This window comes from Schistocerca piceifrons, chromosome 2 (genome assembly GCF_021461385.2).
Source record: "Schistocerca piceifrons isolate TAMUIC-IGC-003096 chromosome 2, iqSchPice1.1, whole genome shotgun sequence".
In the NCBI taxonomy this organism is placed as follows: domain Eukaryota; kingdom Metazoa; phylum Arthropoda; class Insecta; order Orthoptera; family Acrididae; genus Schistocerca; species Schistocerca piceifrons.
The window spans coordinates 746635017-746660357 of record NC_060139.1 but is presented as its reverse complement, the minus strand read 5'-3'; positions in this window follow the sequence as shown (position 1 = coordinate 746660357).

Sequence of the window (25341 nt, the reverse complement as noted above, 5' to 3'; positions counted from 1 at the left end):
GCTCTAGAAGGTGTAAGTCAACTACCCTGGCCAGCAAGATCTCCGGATCTGTCCCCCATTGAGCATGTTTGGGGCTGGATGAAGCGTCGTCTCACGCGGTTTGCACGTCCAGCACGAACGCTGGTCCAACTGAGGCGCCAGGTGGAAATGGCATGGCAAGCCGTTCCACAGGACTACATCCAGCATCTCTACGATCGTCTCCATGGGAGAATAGCAGCCTGCATTGCTGCGTAAGGTGGATATACACTGTACTAGTGCCGACATTGTGCATGCTCTGTTGCCTGTGTCTCTGTGCCTGTGGTTCTGTCAGTGTGATCATGTGATGTATCTGACCCCAGGAATGTGTCAATAAAGTTTCCACTTCCTGGGACAATGAATTCACGGTGTTCTTATTTCGATTTCCAGGAGTGTATTTGCTTCCATATTTCTACACTTTAGTTTGGGATCACTTCACTGTACAATTTAAGAGCAACCCTACATTTCCAGCAACGTAAGAAGGGACGCTGTCAGACCTTCTGCGCCATATCTTTGGAATGTCTAGCAGTCTTGTTGCTGGTGCATTGTGTTATGTATAACTCAGACCATTCTTTCTGAGTGTTACAATTTTCACGAACGTTTATTTTCAGTTACCTGAACGGTTACCGGCGACGACTCCTTGTCTGAATGTATTCGCAACGGAGCAGGAAGTTTCAAAGAATACCAAAGTCCGTGGTGACACGCTATAATTGGCAACATCGCTCCTAATAAACCTGCCTTTAGACAGACAAAACATATTTTTCCGTTTTACATTCCACTGAACGTCTTTCTCCGGTTAGTGTCATTAGTTTGGAGGCAATAAACAGGAAGATGTCCGTATGCTACGTACACTTGGGACGAGCTACCTGTTTCTAAGTAGGGACGATCGATTACAGCGCCAGTACTTGCCTATGCTGAGTGTTTTCCTTTGACTTACGCCATAAAACCAACATTACTTCATTTGTCACATCGGATCGTTACAATAAAACTTTACAAGATTATTGCTGAGTCACGAAACTGCAACTACAATTGTGCTTGCTACTGTCACACCTTAATTCTTGTTACTTACAATTCTGCTGCGACCACGTCACTCGTTGCACAGTCTGGTGCCTTCCCTACAACAATAACAAAAAAGTATAAATGTAGTGAGGTAAACGCGCCAATTATATAAGGCTATAAAAATACAGCATTGCATTACGCAATTTCTTATCTACCTCTATCATTAAGACCAGGTACTGGATTGATTAGCAGTAATATTTCGAATTCCGCACTCAACGTTTTCAACAATCGATTGATGTAACATCTCTGACGTGCATGAGGTGTTCTATATTCTTAGCTTTATAGTACTTCAGACGAAGTAATTACAGATATCAGACGACCGCATAATTTATAACGTGTGATTTCTCTTCGGTCAGGGAATATTATATTACTTAACAGCTAAAACAGTGCACGGCCGCTTAGTAGGTTACCTATGTAACAGTAACCAGCGGTACAAAAATTTTATTTTCAGTATTTAATACAATTATTCGCCTAATTTAAAAATTTCAAGAAATCGTCACCTACACATTAAGAGGTGTAATCTTATCTTAAAATTTTAACGCAATAAGTCACGTATTGCAGTTAGAAATTGTGTTTGAGTCAGCGTAAATCAAGGTGCAAAAATTACGCTGTCTGCACTCATCTAGCATTTAAATGAGAGCACTTGGCAAATTTCACCAAACTTTACACATTCTTTCAATTCTTCTCGAAACTTTTGTTGCCTGGCACCCCCACAAAATAATGAAAGGAGAAAAAGTTTATCACTTACTACATTTTCACTGTTTATGTAGTTGAACTTCAACATCAAGGTCGGCGTTTTAATTAATTACTTCTTTACGAACTACCAACTCTCTTCGAAACACATTTTGGAGACTGTACCCAGATATACCACTGCATATATCTGCAAAATTATGTCACAGTACGACACGCAGTTCAGGAGTCCTGGTAAAATTGAGATGCGTGAAAAACCGGCTTTTCTTAAAACAGAGCGCTGATTATCCAGGCTATACTCACCGAATGTTTGATAATGATAGCACTTAGCAACTTGTAAAGTTAGCAGACTTTGCTCATTTATAGATGCGAGTTCGATTCTTTAAAGCAGGCATGGGAAACCTTTGGTAGCCCGTGGGTCTGTTTGACATACTTAAATAAGCTCTTGGGCCACCTCGTCATGTGACGCGACAGCAGCGCTTGTAGTGGATAACATCAGAACTACAGGGTCAAGACGTTAATGTCCATGGGCTAACGCATCAATATGAATGGCTGCACCTTTCCGACACGCCATGCCAACAAATTCTATACCAAAGCACGCTTTTACGAGAGTAGTTTCATTTTACGTTCACCTATCTTCAGATCTCTACATTTATTTACGCTTCGTGAACATTGTTTCTTCACTTAAGAATTTCTTCCACAGACTGGATTGAAACCATCGCTGGCAGTATCCGATCCACGGACCGCCGCTTGCCCATCTGTGCTTTAAGGGATCAGAGGAGAGGAGGTTGCTGGTTTCCCACATTATCTTGCCTGTACACTGAGTAAGCAGTAAAGCAAACCGATGAGGAAGTTATGAATGGAATTAAATATGAGAATAAGACATGCAAAACGTAAGTTACGAATTGTTGAAAACCTTGTAAATAGGCCAACCACAGCTCTGAATAATCATCTTAGGTATTCAGATATATTTAATTCTTTATTTTCAGATCACTGCCGATTTGACAGAACAAAGAGCCGCGCCTTCAGGTGAACATATGTCTAAAACATAGAGCTCGGAAATTGGTACAAATGTTGACGAACGACGAATGTTGGGTACCAAGTTCCGAGCTTTTCAGCTCTAATGTTTCAGTTATATGTTCATCTCATGTTGTGGCTCTTGGTGCCGTGAGACCGGTAGTGATATGAAATTAAAAGATTAAATACGGCTGCGCGGTTTATTAACATCCAATATAAAGTTACGAATTGTGATGGAGATTCTTATTGTCACTACCAGTCATGAGTCAACATATCCATAGTCATATGAGCTGGTCTTCGCTATCAGAAAAGTAAATTACGGTGAAACTGTAATGTTAGAAAAATAACTTTCAGGAAGGACAATTTAGAGAGTAATATCATCATATTTACAGACATGTGAAGAAAGAATATTTCTGTTTATCGACAGGTTGTCGCTGAGGACTGCAGAGAAGGTGCATAGGTTGAATTGGAAAAGGGTGGGGATGTAAACAGGCTGCGTTCTTTTCAAATGGATCGTACCGGAAATCACAGTTTACAGAATCCCGTACAAACAGAAATTTAAATTCACCAGACGGAAAGTGAAACCAGCTTATCCCAAATGCTAATCAAAGTCGTATAAAGGCAAATAAAACTCATCCACGTAAATGAAACGAACGTTACTGGAATTCATTTTAAACACGCTTTGACGTTCTGTGTGGTTTTCAGATTCGAAAGCTACTTAAAACTGCATAGAGCACCGTACGCTTCGGTGAAAGGAGCGACATTAGTGTTTAATGTACCGTGGACGAGATTGTCATTAGGGACGAAACACAGGATTGGATTGGATAAGGAAGCCAACCGTGCCCTGGCATTTGACTTGAGCAATTTTTGGAGGCACGACAACCTAAGTATGGATAGCTAGAGGAGTAATTAAACACACCTGTCCCCCAGAATACATATGTTGCTACTATGTCATATCGTCAGCACTCATTTTGCTGGGTGATGCCTACAATCTTGCTGCACTCCGCGCGCGCACGCACGCACACACACACACACACACACACACACACACACACACACACACACACACACACACACCGATAACTGAACTATACTTTCTTCACTGAATGGATGCAAGGTCACGTTTAAAAGGAATTAAACGCACTGTCATAAAATTAATTGATCGACGCGGGTGAAATCAGTAACGATATAGTTAAACGAAACAATACCAGTGTGAATCCTTCGGATATGCTAAACCTGCAATATACTGGATATGTTAAAACATTGTACCACACCCGCAATCGAAGCCCCATGTTCCATTTCTAGCGAGCAGTCACCTTGGCACCAGATGTCAACGCGCTGGTCAGTAAATTCTCGTAAATTAGAGGCCAGCGATGAAAGTTTGTGGTGCTACGTGAAAATAAATAGTTTGCTAGCTAATATGTTGACTGCTATCAGTGATAACCACACCCGACTCTTACCGGCGACCACCCTCCAACCTGTCGATAAGGTTTCTTTCGACCTGGTATATACACTACCGGGAAAAAAAATTGGTAGACCCTTTTAGAGATCTACAGTTCACTCGAGATTTTTTGTTGCAACTGTGCATATGGAGTACATGAAATGATTACATGCACAGATCAGTAGCACGAGCGGTTCTGAGGTAGCAGGTGTCAACGCATGCTGACCCACCCATATTAGTATATAATGTAGCCTCCACGGGCGGCAATGCCGGCCCTATCTCTCGCATCTAGTCCATCGTACGGACATCGTATGACAGGTCTACTCGACCTGTTCACGGATAGTTCTCTAAGAGATTTTTGACACGCCCAGCTTAACCCGCAGGACAGGGCAAGTAGTTTAAATTGTGGGAAGGGACAAAAATATTATTTGATCAAACATTACAAGAGCCCCCACCAAAAAAAAATTTTTAAACACACAGCTTTAATCTTTGGGACATAATTACCGGCTCAAAGGCACTTCAATTTAAAAACGGCTGAAGGCCAATAACTTAAAATGCAAGCGTAATCAGAAATTTAAAAGGCAAGCTTTATCTTACAACAGTTCTTTAGTTAGGTTGAAGGCCCAAAGAATCTGAGATTTTCAGAGCAAAAAATTTGAAGTCAGAATTGGCTGAAAGCCTAACACTTAAAGCTAAACAACATTAAATTAAAAAAAAAACAAAGGCCTTACGTAAAACAGTTCTTAGGCAAAACTCAACCAAAACAGAAATTAAAAAGGCAAAGCCTTATCTTAAAACAGTTCTTTATTTAGGTTGAAGGCCCAAAGAATCAGACACTTCAAGAGCAACAAGTTAAATTCAAATCGGCTGAAGGCTTAACACTTAAAACTCCATAACATTTAAAAAAAATACCAAAGGCCTTACCTGAAACAGTTCTTTAATTCAGGCTGAAGGCCTTAAGAGCAAAACAATTCAAACTCAAAATCAGCTGAAGGCCCAATGCTTAAAATTCAATAACAATAAAACCTTTAAAATGTCAAAGGTCTTACGTGAAACAGTTCTTTAAATTAGGCTGAAGGCCTAAAGAATCTTAGGCCTTAAGGAAAAACAACATTTTTTTTTTTTAAATCGGGTAGAAGCCATACAAGTACAAACAACAAGAACAAATAAAAAGAAAGGCAGTACACCCAAGGGCGCTCAGATGTTGGAGGGTCGGCCTGGAATTCAAACACTAACGTTCGCTTAGGTGAGAGAGTCGGGCCAACCATTCACGATTCGACGACAACCCAACCGACCGACAGGCAACGGACTCACCGACAAGATAACTTCCACTTCACCCAACCAGGGCACAACAGGGAGTTCAACGGAACAACGTAGAAGATATTGGCCCCCACAACCAATCATATATGGACCTGTCAAAATACACACAGCAACAACACGACGAGAAAACTACACTACCTGAAATTTACGTCAATGGCCAGGGCAGGCAACCGGAACGTTAACGGCCACAAGGCTGAAGATTCCCCTGGTGCACTTCAATTCAAATAACCAAATACAGTGAAACTCCACCGGAGGGTGGCTAGAATTTTCCAACTTGAGAACCACGTTGTTGCTCGCGGGAATATCCTACTGCCGACAACGAACTCCAAACGACACAATGTGAACAGTCTTGACTTGCTGGTAGATTAAATCAAAGCTCAACTTTCGTGTCCAGGGTCGGTGAAGCACAGACCTCGTAGCAATGGGAATAGCCCCACACATCCGACACCGCGAGGACACCGGCAGCGGCCCCGGCCAAACTACATCCCGCGGAGGATTCCTCACTGCTCCACGCCAACCGACCGACTGCCAGACCCGGAAATGGTGATGGACCAAATATACGTCAGCCGATGAGACGACCAACCGAACGACCAACCAACAGTCGTCCCGCTCCAATCTCCCTCCGTCCGACTGTTCGTGTGCATCGCCAGCGGTCGGCGAGCACTGGCTGTCGGCGCCTCACCGGCGCTCCGTCCCCGACTTCACTGCTGGTCCGTCTCCAACTGACTGCCAGACACACGACGACCCGAAAATACTATCGGTCGCTCCAGAGACAGTACGACAGTGCACTTATCAATACGCGCTGCTGCTGCCGCTCATGGGAAAGTAAGACAGGAAGTTAGTGACGCCAGTAAATGAAATAAGAAAATCAGGCCTCAGTAGAGTAATTTAAAATGACAAACAATAAGCGACCTGAACACGAGCCGTGCCCGGCTCAATTTTGATGGGTCTCACGAGTCAGTTCTCGTCCCACCATATTTCAAATGTACTTAATTGGAGACAAGCCCGGAGAAGTTGCTGCTCATTTTTAGCATGTGGAGTTTCAGTGGTAGTGTGTGGGCGAGAATTACCTCATTGGAACAACAGATCACTTTCCTGTTGCAATAACGGTAAAAGAACGGGTGTAACATCATTCTGAATGTGTTGAGCATTGGTTAGAAGCCCCTCCAGAAGCACCTAAAGTGAACGAGAGTTGTACCTCATCGCACTCCAGACCATAAGGTCTGCGGGGAGGGAAGGAGTGGGGGGAGGCAGTGTATCTTCGATAGATGCACTGCATAAGACGGCGATCGCCAGCTCTACGTCCTATGCGCAAACGACCATCACGTGCGTGCTGGCAGAAGTTGCTTCCGTCGCTGAAGACAACAGTGCGTCGTTCCAAGTGGACCTCTGACGGCACCAATCGAACTCAACGCGTTGATGCTCTGGCGAGAGTGTGCGACAGGCAGGAGGTGTGCGTGCCCATTGTGCCTCTGTCAATAATCGTTTTCCACCGCTCTTCATCTACATCTACATTTATACTCCGCAAGCCACCAAACGGTTTGTGGTGGAGGGCACTTTACGTGCCACTGTCGCTGCCTCCCTTTTCTGTTCCAGTCGTGTATGGTTCGCGGGAAGGACGACTGCCAGAAACCCTCTGCGCGCGCTCGAATCTCTCTAATTTTACATTCGTCATCTCCTCGGGAAGTATAAGTAGGGGGAAGCAATGTATTCGATACCTCATCAAGAAACGCACCCTCTCGAAACCTGGACAGCAAGCTACACCGCGATGCAGAGCGTCTCTCTTGCAGAGTCTGCCACTTGAGTTTGCTAAACATCTCCGTAACGCTATCACGCTTACCAAATAACCCTGTGACGAAACGCACCGCTCTTATTTGGATCTTCTCTACCTCCTCCGTCAACCCGACCTGGTACGGATCCCACACTGATGAGCAATACTCAAGTATGCGTCGAATGAGTGTTTTGTAAGCCACCTCCTTTGTTGACGGACTACATTTTCTAAGGACTCTCTCAATGAATCTCAACCTGGTACCCGCCTTACCAACAATTAATTTTATATGATCATTCCACTTCAAATCGTTCCGTTTTACAGAAGTAACTGCTACCAGTGTTTGTTCCGCTATAGTATAATCATACAACAAAGGATCCTTCTTTCTATGTATTCGCAATACATTACAGGTCATGTTGACACGTTTGGGCTCACAAGCCCTCTGATCTGCGCTGTGGTAGCTGTATCATCTGCTCAAATGGTTCAAATGGCTCTGAGTACTATGCGACTTAACATCTGAGGTCATCAGTCCCCTAGAACTTAGAACTAATTAAAGCAAACTAACCTAAGGACATCACACACATCCATGCCCGAGGCAGGATTCGAACCTGCGACCGTAGCAGTCGCGCGGTTCCGGACTGAAGCGCCCAGAACCGCGTGGCCACAACGGTCGGCGTATCACCTGCCTGTTCTGCCCTTACAACAGGACGATCCCGACGCGCGTCCTTGATGCTTGGATGTCCAGAACCTCGTCTACGTGTGTGACAATGTTTACGAGACCACAAATACCAGCATCGCTGCACAACTGACGCAGCACGTCCACCTTGCCTCGCATTTCTCTGAAAGGACTGGTACCGCCCCGCCACGCTCGGAAGACTAAAATTTGACGCCTTGGCTGTAGGAATCTCGAGTGCGTCACCGTGACATGGTTGCCTGCTTGCTTCACACGTTTGCACAAGACTGAGCTCTATGGTTGTGAGCATTCTCTATTAAACGGTAGACACAGTTGGCGTTCTGGTAGCTATTCTATTACGTTATCTGTTGACGGACGACATTGAAACCATTGTCAATTCATGTATTATCCCTCAGGTGGCGTATGCCGTTCTCGGATCAAAATCGCCTTCGACTTTTCAGGTGTACTAATTTTTTTCCGGCAGTGTATATCACCAGAGTTTGTGGTGCTACAACAAAATAAATGATTTATTTGATGAAACGAAATAAATTCTGGTGCTGCCACAATTGGCCACTGAAATGAATTCGAAGGCGGCAAGTGAAAACATTTGCCGGACTGGGACTCGAACCCGGATTTCCTGCTTCACGCAAGCGCTCACCTTCACAGCCTCGGCTATCAGAGCATGCTTTCTGTACGACCCGAATTCCCATCTTGTCGCACACTACTTCTGTAGCGCCCCCTGTCCACCATACTCATTGCTCGACCACATCACGCTGGGTTCTGCAGGAGTTCAGGAGAGAGAATGCATCGACACTGAAATGATCTTATGCCCGTCAAGCCATATATATATAAAGGGTGGTCCATTGATAGTGACCGGGCCAAATATCTCACGAAATAAGCATCAAACGAAAAAACTACAAAGAACGAAACTCGTCTAGCTTGAATGGGGAAACCAGATGGCGCTATGGTTGGTCCGCTAGATGGCCCTGCTAAACAAACCGATATCAACTGCGTTTTTTCAAATAGGAACCCCAATTTTTATTACATATTCGTGTAGTACGTGAAGAAATATGAATGTTTTACTTTTTTCGCTTTGTGACAGACGGCGCTGTAATAGTCACAAACGTGTAGGTACGTGGTATCACGTAACATTCCGCCAGTGCGGACGGTATTTGCTTCGTGATAAATTACCCGTGTTAAAATGGGCTGTTTACCAATTGCGGAAAAGGTCGATATCCTGTTGATGTATGGCTATTGTGATCAAAATGCCCAACGGCCGTGTGCTATTTATGCTGCTCGGTATCCTGGACGACATCATCCAAGTGTCAGGACCGTTCGCCGGATAGTTACGTTATTTAAGGAAACAGGAAGTGTTCAGCCACATGTGAAACGTCAACCACGACCTGCAACAAATGATGAAGCCCGAGTAGGTGTTTTAGCTGCTGTCGCGGCTAATCCGCACATCAGTAGCAGACTAACTGCGCGAGAATCTGGAATCTCAAAAACGTCGGTGTTGAGAATGCTACATCAACATCGATTGCACACGTACCATATTTCTATGCAACAGGAATTGCATGGCGACGACTTTGAACGTCGTGTACAGTTCTGCCACTGGGCACAAGAGAAATTACGGGACGATGACAGATTTTTTGCGCACATTCTATTTAGCGACAAAGTGTCATTCACCAACAGCGGTAACGTAAACCGGCATTAAATGCTCTATTGGGCAACTAAAAATCCACGATGGCTGCGACAAGTGGAACATCAGCGACCTTGGGGGCTTAATGTATGGTGCGGCATTATGGGAGGAAGGATAATTGACCCCCATTTTATGGATGGCAATCTAAATGCTGCCATGTATGCTGATTTCCTACGTAATGTTCTACCGACGTTACTACAAGATGTTTCACTGCATGACAGAATGGCGATGTACTTCCAAAATGATGGATGTCCGGCACATAGCTCGCGTGCGGATGAAGCGGTATTGAATAACATATTTCATGACAGGTGGAATGGTCGTCGAAGCACCATATTATGGCCCGTACTTTCGCTGGATCTGACGTCCCCGGATTTCTTTCTGTGGGGAAATTTGAAGGATATTTGCTATCGTGATCCACCGACAACGCCTGACAACATGCGTCAGCGCATTGTCAATGCATGTGCGAACATTGCGGAAGGCGAACTACTCGCTGGTGAGAGGAATGTCGATACACACAGTGCCAATGCATTGAGGGTGACGGACATCATTTTGAGCATTTATTGCATTAATGTGGTATTTACAGTTAATCACGCTTTAACACCATGCCTTCTCAGAAATGAAGGCACATGTATCACATTGGAACAACCGAAATAAAATGTTCAAACGTACCTAACGTTCTGCATTTTAATTTTAAAAAACCTACCTGTTACCCACTGTTCGTCTAAAATTGTGAGCCATATGTTTGTGACTATTACAGCGCCATCTATCACAAAGCGAAAAAAGTGGTCCAACTAAAACATTCATATTTCTTTACGTACTACACGAATATGTAGTAAAATGGGGGTTCCTATTTAAAAAAAAAACGCAGTTGATATCCGTTTGACCTATGGCAGCGGCATCTAGCGGGCCAACCATAGCGGCATCTGGTTTCCCCCTTCAAGCTGGACAAGTATTGTTCTTTGTAGTTTTTTCGTTTGATGCTTATTTCGTGAGATATTTGGCCCGGTCACAATCAGTGGACCACCCTGTATATTTCAGTGTGTGGTGTCTTATTTCGGACATGTCAGGCTAAGGCGACCGCTCACGTAAAGCGGGAAATACGGGTTCGAGTCCCGGTCTGGCACACATTTTCACTTGTCACCATCAAATTCATTTCGATGCCGAATCGCGACCAATGTCAATATTTATTGCTTTTTATCATGTATATGTACGGCTGTTGGATCAAAGATTGTGTCTGTCGTTTCGGACATGACATACAATTAATTTACTATCTATCATGTTGGCCACTATCAGTGTTAACCACACTCAACTGTGACCGGTGGCCATCCTCTAACCTGAGAAGAAGTTTACTTTCGACCTGGAGCATTTTAATCCACAAATGCGCGTCCGGGAGGATCGAACGGCGAGAGAGTGATGGGAGCTTACACTTGTAACATGGTCAATTACTCTGCTGGGAGATGCCACCGCTGTTGAGGAAAGCATAAGACATGGAGGGATGCAGGTGGTCCGCATAATCCACAACTGTCACGGTGTCTTCGACACCTATCACTGATTCCAAGGAAGAAACGTGATTTATCCGACCAGGAGACATGTTTCTATTGATCCACGGTTCAATCACGATGATCCCTTTCCCATCACAATCTTAACTCACCCTGTCGTTGGGTCAGCATGAGAATACGTAGATACTAGCGATAGCGTCTCAGTAAATAATCTGATCCCACCAAAAAAACTGTCAAAGCTTCCGTTATATTACACTTCTCTAATTCGTAGAATCATTATCAGTTAGAGTTGGACTCGTTAAAGTTTTGTTCGTCTAGTTGGACAGAGCTGCTAGAAAACAACAAAAACCTGAACCGGGAGACGCCTAGTAAAAACACGAAAATTTTTTAGGTAACTTTCATAAAAAGAAAAATTTCACGAATTTTCTTCAGCCACATATCTAATGGGCCCGTAGGGACGTACAAACAGTCAAATTCTCCGAGCTCCGTTTGTGAAAAGAACGAGCGTAAATCGCTCCTAAGTATGACACAGTACAGTGTAGACGCCTTCTGTGCAAATCAGAAATGTAGATAAGTACTGTCAAGTACCCCAACATTTTGTATAGAATTACGAAGTTGCACAAGTCGCGTCTTACTCTAATATTAAAAAGTTACGCGTTTCAGAGAGAAAGATAAACGGAAAGAGAAGAGCTAGGATGTCTCTTTAAATAATGACCGAAAATAATTCCCTAGGAACCGAAAATTGTTCTCTGTCTGTCTCCCTGAGAAAGAGTAGGGGAGAGTATTGTGCCTTGGGGAACACTTTTCAGACTTTCGCCTCTAGTCAGACCTGTAATAGAAGATTAATATTTTTTTGTTATTTCATTTTTAAGTGATGGCATTTCCTTTTGATGTGCTGCAGTCTTTTTCTGAAATTACAAAAATTATTCAGGAAAAGTAAGATTCTTCCAGATGTGAAAAAATATTCCAAGATACAACATGGTTATATGCCTAGGAACACATATTACATTGAAATTTAAAAGCGTTGCAATCGAGAAATCTTGTCAATGCTGTATTTAATCGTCGATCTGTTACATTATAGCTCTACTACACACCAATAATCGTTAAGAGAAATTCAATTAATTAGAAATACTATCAAAAAGCAGTTACAAGTTAAATATATTTTAAAATAGAAGATATGGGAAACTAATACATATTTCCATTTTCAGGTAAATTTGTTAAGACAGTAAAGAAACTCTTTTCATCTGTAAATATCCCTTGCTCCATGGTAAAAACTTTCGTTCTTTTCAAGTTAGAGGATGCCGCACGACCGACGTTGTGTGGCTTAACAGTTTACACGTTACATAAATAGTTTGAAAAATATATAGAATTTTAGCTCCCATAAAAGTCCGTAACTGAAGAATCAACAGTGTCTTCCAAATAACTTTAACGTAATATACAACACTAAAATGTGCAGTCTACGCGAGCGAAACAGCGGGCGCTAAGCTAGTATTGTATAAATGAAGACGTCTAAACTTTAAAAACAATCCACCATATTTAAGTGCGCTGCGTTTATGCTGCCGGGTCCTGTTAGTTACCGTCTTTTTGTATTATTCGGGGCCTCGATTAGTTCCTGCATCTTTATAGGATTGCCCTCATACGGTTTATCCATGGCAGGAGGGGCTGTTCACTAATGCTTGGTTTCCATTACACTAGGTCTCTTTACAATGTGCTACCCTTTATCTAACGCTATTTCATTTAGGACTGTTACTTGTTTTCAGTTTGTTCAAATGCTGTATCATCTTGTAAGCTACAGATTGTCTTCTCTTTTCTCTCTATATTCTTGATCGCAGATTCTGTTTTCGCCTGTAAATATATCTGTATCAGCGGTATCATCGCTGCATACTCTTAATCTCTTCTTATTATTTTTCTTATTCTCTTTTCCCAGTGACTCATTGACGGTCTGTTCAATGTAAAGCTTTATATTTCACCATTCAGTTTCTAAACTCCCATTAAATATTTGTATCGCTTAGGCAACGATTGTCTGTTTTGACAGATGTTTTACGGTCGTGCAACGTGCAAACTTTACAACTTTCTTCCCTTCTTTCCTCAATTGTCGCTGTTTTCCTTCATCTAGCGAATGTAGCTGTTTCTGCTGCTTCACCGAGTAATTGTCACTGTCCCTGAAGACACGAAAATCAGAAACTTCTTTGCATATTTTACTATTGGCAATTAGAGCAATGTACCGGATTATAAGTAGCAGACAATGTTGTTTCAAAAGCGAGAACATACATCTGCAAGCGTGAAATAAATTAAAAATATAAAGTTACTGCAATACAGTGGTGACCAGCCTTAACACCATTAATAGGTTATTTAACACTTGATGTGCTCTCGTTCATACTGACAAACACAATTCTGTCAATAAAATTCTTCTGGGTATGTGACCGCACTGTGAGAGTGTAAAACTCTCCGACGCTCCTCAGGGTGTTTTTGCCAAAACATCCCGAGGAAGGCCATTTGAAACATTGACCAAAACGCCGGAAAATTTTACACTTTGACAATGTGGCCACACAACCATGAGTATTTCATTGACTTTGACAACGGTCTTGCAAGCTTACGCGTAGAAAATCAGTGTTATTCGCGCGGAAATCAAAGATACAGTACTATATGGCGTTGGATTGACAAATAATTAACGTGACTCAAAGAGGCAGTGAAATCAGAAAAAATGTTCAAATGTGTGTGAATTCCTATGGGACCAAACTGCTGAGGTCATCGCTCCCTAGGCTTACACAATACTTAATCTAACTTGAACTAAGTTACGCTAAAGACAACACACACACACCCGTGCCCGAGGGAGGACTCGAACCTCCGGCGGGAGGGGCCGCGCAATCCGTGACATGGCGCCACCAACCGCGCGGCCACTCCGCGCGGCTGTGAATCAACCTATGTGGATTGTGGGGTTAAAAATGCATCTGCAGAGTAAGATGAAATGTCGACCGGAATAAGGGAAGTTCTTTATTACAAGTGAGACGTGAATAATTAATTAACAAACATGCAGCTCGATGTATAAAGATAAAATTACAGTGCGCAGCGGCCATATATACGCTATTGATCAGAAGTACCGAGACACCTTTTAGTGGACGTTAATATGGGATGTATCCATACTTCACCTGTATGACGCATTGAACTCTGATGGGGACACTTTCGGTGAGGTGTCACAATGTTTGTTGTGGAATGGGAGCCCGTTTCTCATCAAGAGCCGAAACCAGAGAAGATAGTAATATTTGACATTGGTGTCTGGTGCGAAGTCGACCTTCTCACTCAACCCTAAGGTGTTCCATAGTGTTTAGACTAGAGCTCGGGACAGGCCAGTCAAATTCAGGAAGATAGTGTGCACAAGCCATTGCTGCTTTATGAGAGGGTACATTGTCACGCTGATACAGTCATCGTTTCCGAACTGCTCCTCCGGTACAATGCTGTAAATTATAATAATATGCTTCCGCATTCAGTGTTTTTTAAGCGCAATAACGGGCCTTGACCCTAACCACGAAATAAATACCACACCGTAATACGATCTTCTTTTTTCTTCGTCACTGACACTACACCTGATGCCAGGTAACGTTCTACAATTATCTGCCAACCACAAACTTTCCACGGGCTTACGTCAGTGTGAAGCGAGATGCATCACTCCAAAGCACTCGTTTCTAGTCACCCACTCTCCAGTGGCGTCACTCTGCACGTCATCTCGTGCGTCGCTTAGCACTGACTGCATACACTGAAGCGCCAAAGAAACTGGCATAGGCAGCCGCATTCAAATGCAGAGATATGTAAACAGGCAGAATATGGCACTGCGGTCAGCAACTCTTGTATAAGACAACAGGTGTCTGGCGCAGTTATTAGATCGGTTACTGCTGCTATAATGGTAGCTCATCGAGATTTAAGAGAGTCTGGACGTGGTCTTATAGTAGGCGCACGAACGATGGGAGACAGCATCTCCGGCGTAGCGATGAAGTGGGGATTTTCCCGTACGACCATATCACGAGTGTACCGTGAATATCAGGAATCCGGTAAAACATCGAATCTCCGACATCGCTGCGACCTGAAAAAGATCCTGCAAGAACGGGACCAACAAGGACTGATGAGAATCGTTCAACGTGACAGATGTGCAACTCTCCCACAAATTGCTGCAGATTTCAATGCTGGGCCATCAACAAGTGACAGGGTGTGAACCATTCAACGAAACATCATCGATATGGACTTTCGGAGCCGGATGGGCGTGTACAGTTTTGGAGACAACCTCATGAATCCATGGACCCCGCATGTCAGCAGGCAACTGTTCAAGCTGGTGGAGGCTGTAAAGGTGTGGGGCGTGTGTAGTTGGAGTGATATGGGACCCCTGATACGTCGAGATACGACTCTGACAGGTGACACGTAAGTCAGCATCCTGTCTGACCACCTGCATCCATTGATGTCCGTTGTGCATTCCGGTGGATTGGGTAATTCCATCAGGACAATGCGACACCCTACAAGTCCAGAATTGCTACAGAGCGGCTCCAGGAACACTCTTCTGAGTTTAAACACTTCCGATGGCCACCAGACATGTACATTATTGACTATATCTGGGATGCCTTGCAACGTGCTGTTCAGAAGCGATCTCCACCCCCTCGTACTCTTAAGGATTTATGGACAGCCCTGTAGGGGTCATGATGTCAGTTCCCTCCACCATTACTTCAGACTTTGGTCGAGTCCATGCCACATCGTGTTGCGACACTTCTGCGTGCTCGCTGGGTCCCTGCACCATAACAGGCAGCTGTGCCAATTTCTTTGTCTCTTCAGTGTGTATGTGCGGCTTATGAGCTGCGCGAGTACTGTACCCCATTTTGCTAACTCCATTCGCTCAGTCATCGTGCTATCTGGACTGTTGATAGAACTTTAGAATACACGCGTGATTACTTCCGTTGGTTTTGTTTGATTTTGTACAAAAGTCCCCCGCAACGCTCGACGACCCCTGTCCTTCAGTACATGAGCTCTGATTGGTCTTTATGTAGCTGTGACCGTTGCTTCGCGTTTGCACGGTCGACTTGGACACCTTTAGATGGGTTGAAATGTCCCTGATGCATTTGTTGCTCAGGTGAAACCCCAGTTACCGGTCAACGTTCGATGCCACGGATATTTCCTGGCCGACCTATTACGCTGTTACTGCTCCTCTACCGACAACAAAATACTCCCCGTCTGCTTGTATACTGGCTAGTCTGCCTCTCGTGACGTCCAGTAGCCAATTCCACATTCCGCAAGGCTGTTCGAATACTTTTGATTAGATGGTTTGTGAAACAGGAATCTCAGTAAGTTAGGCTGAGCGGGTAGACTAATCTTAAAACGTGGAAGTAAGCTCAGAAGATAAAACAACACTGGTTTATGCTCATGTAAAGCTAAAGGTAAATAAGAAACTACTGTCAAAGTGGATCATGAACTGAGATCGAATCTCTATGTGGAACGAAGACACATCATAGCTAGGTGTGCTGCACTGGGTGTGGAATGCATAAGGCACGTACGAGTCGGTAATGAACGTTAGACTGCAACGTGTGGGCTTACTTACACGCTTGTGAACGAACAATGTGTAATTCCGGTTTCCTTTAAATCTAATGTTAGCACGATGTTGCTGGAGTTGTCTAAAGCGTTCTCTAATGAAAATTACAAACTAAATATTCTCTCTTCCCATATCTTCTTCTGATGATCTAAAATTATGGCAGAGCGTTTACTGCCGGCCGCGGTGGCCGTGCGGTTCTAGGCGCTTCAGTCCGGAACCGCGGGACTGCTACGGTCGCAGGTTCGAATCCTGCCTCGGGCATGGATGTGTGTGATGTCCTTAGGTTAGTTAGGTTTAAGTAGTTCTAAGTTCTAGGGGACTGATGACCTAAGATATTAAGTCCCATAGTGCTCAGAGCCATTTGAACCATTTGAACCAGAGCGTTTACTATTATTACAGTTAAGCCGAATGCGGAGGCGTTGTTTGCGCTGAGATGGTGTGCTCTTTGGAACGGGTACGAAAATTCCTCGCCGTCGGTGCTACACATACACATTCATAACTGTCGTTGTCAGCCGTTCAGTATTATTAGCTGTTTGTCTAACGATATTCGCAATAGGTTTCCAGTCGGAAATCCAATTTTGACTCCAATATTTAAGTAAACACATTTTATTTTTACCGAGATATGACAGTTCGGCGTATTTAGATTTTTCTTTTCTGCGGTATCACGGTCTAGCGTAATTTGTTGTATATTTGCTGATCAAACTGTGATGAAAGCGATTTATTCACGCAGATTTTCTAAAGTTGCAAGAATTTCGGCTTGGTCAAGCCAGAGTTGATTTAGTCGCAATATCATTGCATGAAAGTATTTTTATGAAAACTGAAATTCACGATTCATCGTTTATCAACGAGTCTGTGGTTGTCATCTACCGGTACATTACAAACATAGGTTTGAAATTCTTGCTCGTAATTCTGACGGCTACAGACTATTCTTCTTCTTCTTCTTTTTCTCTTCTTCTTCTTTCGTTTGTCCCTTGTCCTACAGTTTTCGCAGGGTTGGCATGGTTACAATCGGATTTGGCATGGTTAATTTGAAGGGGTGGCCGGATGCCCTTCCTGCTGCCATCCCATTCCCCCAGGATGGAGTCAGTGTACTCCAACTGTCTGCTTCTAGTGTAAATCATGAAATAGTGTGAACGTGCTGAAAATGTCTGCGAGTTGTGTAACTAAGGTGGAACTTGGGGAATAGCCCGGTATTCACCTAGTGGCATGCGGAAAACCGCCTAAAACCACATCCAGGCTGGCCAGCACACCGGCTCTCGTCGTTAATCCGCCGGGCGGATTCGATCCGCGTCCGGTGCGTCTACCCGCGTCCAGGAAGCAGTGCGTTAGCGCTCTCGGCTAATCATGCTGGTCTGACGGCTAAAAATATGGCACTGTTATTTCTTTTTATTTCAATAGTGAAATTTGTTTTCACATGCAGAAGATGCAACTGTGACTACACGTGATTTCTTTCTGTTTTGTAGCCGTTAAGAACAACCAACGTGTCATCAGTATACCACTTAACAATAATTCACCTTTCTGTATGTTTGCCTTGTTTCTCATAATGCTTTCCTTCTAAACGTTTGATGAATATGTCTGTTAGTCTGCCAATATTAGTCATCATTAGATCTTCTGCTTGTTAATATATCAGCCGGCCGGAGTGGCCGTGCGGTTCTAGGCACTACAGTCTGGAACCGAGCGACCGCTACGGTCGCAGGTTCGAATCTTGCCTCGGGCATGGATGTGTGTGATGTCCTTAGGTTAGTTAGGTTTAATTAGTTCTAAGTTCTAGGCGACTGATGACCTCAGAAGTTAAGTCGCATAGTGCTCAGAGCCATTTGAACAATTTTTTTGTTAATATATCAGCTTGAAAACTAAAATAATTTTTTGATGAAGAAAGCTGTAAATACTCTAAAAACTCACATATTTCAGCCAAGGTAACCTAGTGTTACGTTAAATTTTTCATGCTGATTTCAATAGTTTCTTTCACAGCTGTTTTGTGCATAAATTGTTGATCTCAATAGAATCAAATTTATCAGTCTTTGGGATGTTGATGTTTCTAATAAAATCAACCACTTATTGTGAGTTATTTGTGTTATTTCTTTTTTTTAGTGTATAATTAGTTCATCATTCGACTAAGCTTAAAAAAGAATAAGAAGAAGAAACATAAGTACAAGTAATGTAGGGGTCCTGGCGTTCATTATTAGGTATTCTCCGACGTATTTCTCTGTAAAAATGAAGAAGTTTTATTGTAGTTTATTTTTGTTATGTTGTTATTTTTAAGGAATTCTTGAATTTTCATATTCATAAATTGGTATGATAACCGAAGTGTTGCCCTTGTCTGTTTAATTCCTATGGCTTGGTTTGTTTGTATTTACACTAATAGTTTGTAAGAACTACAACTTGCATTTTTAGTATTCCATACAAAACAGCTTAGTTTTTCTGCAATGTTACTAAATCAAAAGGATGTGCTCATTATCCTTCCCTTACTTTCCCCAGTCCGAATTTATGCTACATCTCTAATGACCAGGTCACCAAAAGAACGTTAAACCATAACATTCCTTTCTTCCTTCCTTCCTTCTGTTGAGCTAATCCGGTGGATGAATTTCTCAGTGGTGTCTTGAGACTTATACCCCGCTCATTGCGTTTGGAATGATGAATGGTAGTCTGTCAGCTGTCAGAGGGATTCTTCCAGATCTCTTCACAGCTCTTTCCAGAAATATGACAGATAGGAGGAGATACCTGTAGATCCGTTTCACAGAGGGAATGGTACATCCTTCTCGAACATATAGATAGGTTGGGGATAACTGTAATCCTGTTCCATTTTTTATCGCAAAAGAAAGGTTCGAATTTAGATTTTTTTTAAATATGTAGTTTCTTATTTGTAATGTTTCCTAATTACATGTTCCGAATATTATGTCTAATTTGTTAACGTTTATTTAGTTCTGTGACTTTGCCATCAATTTATTTGGAAATTTTGTTTTGTTTACTTGACTATACTTCGTTCTAGGGCGCTAGGTTAGCAGGAGCGTGTGATGTGGTGCAGTGGTTACAGCACTGTTGAGCTAATCTGGTGGATGAATTTCTCAGCGGTGTCAAGAGATTTAAATCCCGCTCATCGTGTTTGGAATGATGAATGGTTGTCTGTCAGCTATTATTCAAGAAAAGCGCTTCAAATCCACCTCTGACTATCTAGGAATAGCAAATGATTAAAGCGAATGCGAGGCTAATTCCTGCGACTGCAATATTTCAACCACTAAACGTTTGTTGGTAATCAATGAATGCAGCAAGTAATAGTGGCCGAAACGTACTAATTTTTAACAGTATAATATGTCCGCGTACCATGAAGAGAAACACGTGGTAGTCGGAATTCCATTAAAAACTTTCAACGGTAGCACAAGCTGCGACATGGTCGCGAATTAGAAAGTGATCCGAAAATAAAATAAATATCCTTTACTTCACGTCTATGGTCACAAATTTCTATGTCCTCATACTACCTGTTTCGGTCAGCAATGACCATCTTCGGATCTGTTTTATAAAACCATGTCCTAATATACTGGAGCGATAGTGGCATCGTCAATGCTAAACACGAAATCAGTGCCAGCATCGTCAAACATATATAAATACTAGTATATAAGGTGCAGAAGTATGAAACCGGAATTTGGCTGCAATAATCACACGTCTATTGTTTGAAACTGATAAACTATATTTTATTCAAATAATCTCCATTGTTATTTATATATTTCTCCCACCTCTCAGGCAGGCTATGAATGCCACGAAAAAAAAACCAGTCCTCCTTTTAAAGCGAACCAGTCAGCGAGGCAATTTCGTCCATTTTCATATGAATTGAAGCGTTGTTCAGCGACAGTCTGTCCCAGTGAGAGCAACAGATGATAATGGGACGGATCCATGCCCTAGTATTTCCCAAAGAACGCCTCAATCGTTTCCCTGGCCCGTTTTGCTTTGTGTAAAGGGGATTATCATGAAGCAATATGACTGTGTTGCATTTCTCCATAATCCGGTCGTATTTCACGTAATGCTCAATTGAAATCGATCATTTCCTGATGGTAGCGATCAGTGTTAACGGTTTCACCAGGTTTTAGCAGCTCATAATAGATGGCACACTTCTGATCCCACCAAACACAGAGCATTGTATTCTTTCCAAAGCGATTTGGTCTTGCAGTGAATGTAGATGGTTTGCCTGGATTCGCCAATGATTTATGATGCTTAGGATTCTCAAAATACATCCAGTTCTCATCACCTGTCACTGTTCGATGGAGAAACGACTTTATTTTGTATCTGGCTAGCAGCATTTCACAAATGGTCTTCGATTTTCTTGCTTTCATTCAGTTCATGCGGACCCCATTTTCCCACTTTCTGCACCTTTTCCGTAGCTTTCAATCGAAGAGAAACTGCTTTCTGTGTGACATTTAATTGTTCCGCAAGTTTCTGTTGAGTTTAAGTATCGTCTTCATCAATATGGCCCGCAATTCGTTGTCTTCGATCATTTTCGGTGGTTTCCCGCGCTCGTCATTTGTCACGTCAAAATCACATTTTGGTTTTTTTTTAACAACTGAAAACACTGTGTTTTCCCAAGAGCATGTTCGCCGAAAGCTTCGACAAGCATTCGATGCGATTCTGTAGCAGTTTGTTTCAAATGATAACAGAAAACCAATTTTGTCCGCCAATCGTAGTTCGTAGACACAAAACTCGATACCTTTACGCGTTTGAAACAGTTACCGACGTATGGAGGTTGGGTTACTTTGTGTTGACATTCGTCGTCATTCGTTACAGGAAGCAGATGGCGCTGCAGACGCGATCTGATGGGCCCCATACTCACGGCTAGCACCATCTATAGGGAAATTCCGGTTTCATACTTCCACATCTGGTATTCAAGAGTCATCTTGTCAGTAGCACTACTGTTCAAAGTAAAACTTGTTTTAAACAGTTGTGCTGCTGACAAGATGACTATTGTGTATACTATTATTCATATATTTCAACGGTAGATTTGCGATGTTTCCCGAGTGCTTCAAGCCAGAGAACCATTGGTCTGTAATGGCTATTTCTGGGATTACAGCGTAACTCCTTTTGCATGATATCCGAGTCATGTTTGTAAATGAACTACCTGCACATCACCACAAGAACAGGTAAAAATGGATGTGTTTCATGTTTGTAAAGAAAATATTTACAATACCTCATGGCATTTTCTGTTGACAACACATTTTCCTTTTCGTTCTTAGACTTTAATTCCAAGAAGCACTGGGGATTGGCGTATGAGGGAACGCAATACACACATAGTACGCTGCATACGTGGAACTAACATTGCTGTAAAAATAAAGACAGTTCCTTAACTCAAATGAGTAGTTTACAAATAGAGTTTGAGGGATAAGAGAAAACAACAGAAATATCATAAATGGTACGTATGAAAATATGTGAGACGCATTTGCAGTGATCTGCAGGTATTCTTGACACAGTGCAGTCAGGGAGGTCTGTCGTTGTAACAAACCGAGCTATTTACTCTGCTGCAAACAGCTGAGTCGAACGGCTATTTATCAAAACATTCAACAAACAACACGGATAAACCACAAATTTTGAATTGCCGAATACGATTCATAGGAACAGAAACTGAAACTTGTGCATAAATAGGCAGGGAATGACCGTTATTGATCGATTGTGCGAGGGAGGGTCAGTTTCCGGAAACAAGTAACAAATTTAAAATACACAGAGGTGTCCATCAGGAGAGGTCCAAAGCGGAACGGGCACATACACATCTGTCGTAGGAACGGCAGATGCCAGGCTGCGATTCTTTGGAAATTTACTACATAGATATACGTTGTCTGATCATAAGTATCTGGACACCCTTACGTAATGCGAAACTGACCACTAGATGGCACGAGAGGCGTATAAAAGGGTATGGAGAGTGCAGTGATGCACAGTAATGAAGCAATGACAGCAGCATAGATCGGCCAGGAGAGTTCAGCTGGATCAGTCGAAAGTGGACTAGTCATTGGAAGTCATCTGAATAAGAAATCCATCAGGGACCCTTCTGAAGCTGCCAAAGTCGATTGCTCGTGATGCGACTGTGGAGTAGAAACGCAAGGTGAGAAACACAGCTGAGATAATTCCAGGCAGAACACATCTACTGACGAACAATTACTTCCCTCAGTCGGTTCCAACGTTCGTGGTTAAACTTTGGCCTTACAAACAGGGGGCCTTGCTTCTGTTGTTACTCATTTACGATTGTACAGAGTTATAACTGTCTATGCCCTAAAGGTTAATCTTACAAGTCAATGGGCATTTGAATAATTTCGTGATTCGCCCTGCAAGATTGCCCAAGTTATGTTTAATAAATATGTTACAATTATTCGTATTGAAATTGAGGCTGTGCGTCAACTGTTATTTTACACGTAATGTTAAAGTTTGGGATTGAAATGATCTTAAATAATGTGTCCTAACTAGAATTGTTTTGTCAAAGCTATGGTTAAATTCAACTTTAGTCGCTTTTGTCAATTTTGGTGGGAGATTGTGGGCTAATGATTTATTAACTTGCCTATGATTTTATGTAATGAGTTTCTTGAATATTTTGCCTGAGTGGCGGTCCTCAATGTTTATGGGAGATGATTTATTAACCTGCTTATGATTTTACGTAAAGATAGTTTCTTAAATAATTTGCGTGAGTGGCCGTCCTCAATGTTTGTGGGATATTATTTATTAACCTGCTTATAATTTAACGTAAAGAGTGTTTCTTAATTATTTTGCCTGAGTGGCGGTTCTCAAAGTTGGCTAATGATTTATTAACTTGCTTATCATTTTATGTAATGAATGTCTCTTAAATAATCTTGCCAGAGTGGCACCTGTCAAATTTTATGTGAGATTGTTTTGGGGAGTTAATAAACCGATTGGAATCGAAATGTTCACTTTATTGGGTCAGCCCTTCACCCACTGTAGATTTAAAGGTTAAACGAAACAGGTGTTAAGTAAAATCGTTCCAATATGTTATAGTGGAAGTGGATGCTCAGGGAAGGTAAAACTGCCCTACTGTATGTGTACTATTACTAAAATGATCAGTGAAAACTTACCATAAATTGAAAAAAGCGCGTCCAGTAGTGAAGGTGTAGCATCACTGGCGCCTTTTACTGGTTGCGTCCAACAGTGGTACCAGGCGTCGCCATATATGTAATTTTCGTCAGCTGGTTCTTGTGTTGTTAGAAAGCAGTTCAGCCATGGTTGTCAGCAGTGCAGCTATGTTTTAACCAGTGAAGTTCTACGAACATCTAAGAGTGGAATAGGGAAACCCCAGTTATAACTGTGTCTTCATGGACAGAGGAAAGTAAGAGTCTCTTATCAGCAAGGATATGTCACTAAAATGTGGAAGAAAGAAGGATGGCGAAGAGTATGAGATATGACATGCTCTAATTGAATGGAATAACGAAATTAATACTCCCTTGTACCGAAGAAGGCAAGATTAACTACTACATCGTAATGAAGAGCTGTACGATTTTCTGCATGGTGCTCTTGTAACGACTGATCACGGTGGCAACGAAAGAACTATTAAATGTTCACAGCCATACAGATAGGTCCAGATTTATCTTATCTTATGTGAGACTTGATAACAAAACAAAAAGGTCAGGAGAAAGGAACAGTAGTGAGGCTCGTGCAGTTCATAAACTTGAAGTCCAGATGTCAAATTGATCTGATCGACTTCCAACTGCAACCAGATTGTTGTTGTTGTGGTCTTCAGTCCTGAGACTGGTTTGATGCAGCTCTCCATGCTACTCTATCCTGTGCAAGCTTCTTCATCTCCCAGTACCTACCGCAACCTACATCCTTCTGAATCTGCTTAGTGTATTGATCTCTTGGTCTCCCTCTACGATTTTTACCCTCCACGCTGCCCTCCAATGCTAAATTTGTGATCCCTTGATGCCTCAAAACATGTCCTACCAACCGATCCCTTCTTCTAGTCAAGTTGTGCCACGATTTTTACCCTCCACGCTGCCCTCCAATGCTAAATTTGTGATCCCTTGATTCCTCAAAACATGTCCTACCAACCGATCCCTTCTTCTAGTCAAACTGTGCCACAAACTTCTCTTCTCCCCAATCCTATTCAATACCTCCTCATTAGTTACGTGATCTACCCACCTTATCTTCAGTATTCTTCTGTAGCACCACATTTCGAAAGCTTCTATTCTCTTCTTGTCCAAACTGGTTATCGTCCATGTTCCATTTCCATACATGGCTACACTCCATACAAATACTTTCAGAAACGACTTCCTGACACTTAAATCTATACTCGATGTTAACAAATTTCTCTTCTTCAGAAACGATTTCCTTGCCATTGCCAGTCTACATTTTATATCCTCTCTACTTCGCCAATCATCAGTTATTTTACTCCCTAAACAGCAAAACTCCTTTACTACTTTAAGTGTTTCATTTCCTAATCTAATCCCCTCAGCATCACCCGATTTAATTTGACTACATTCCATACCAGATGGAGACTATAAATTCGTCATGGTTTACCAGATAGTAGTACTAAATACGGTGTTCTGAGGCCACTGAAGACCGAAACAGCTGAGTAGGTATGTGCCATCATTACTGACATTTTTACGTTATTAAAT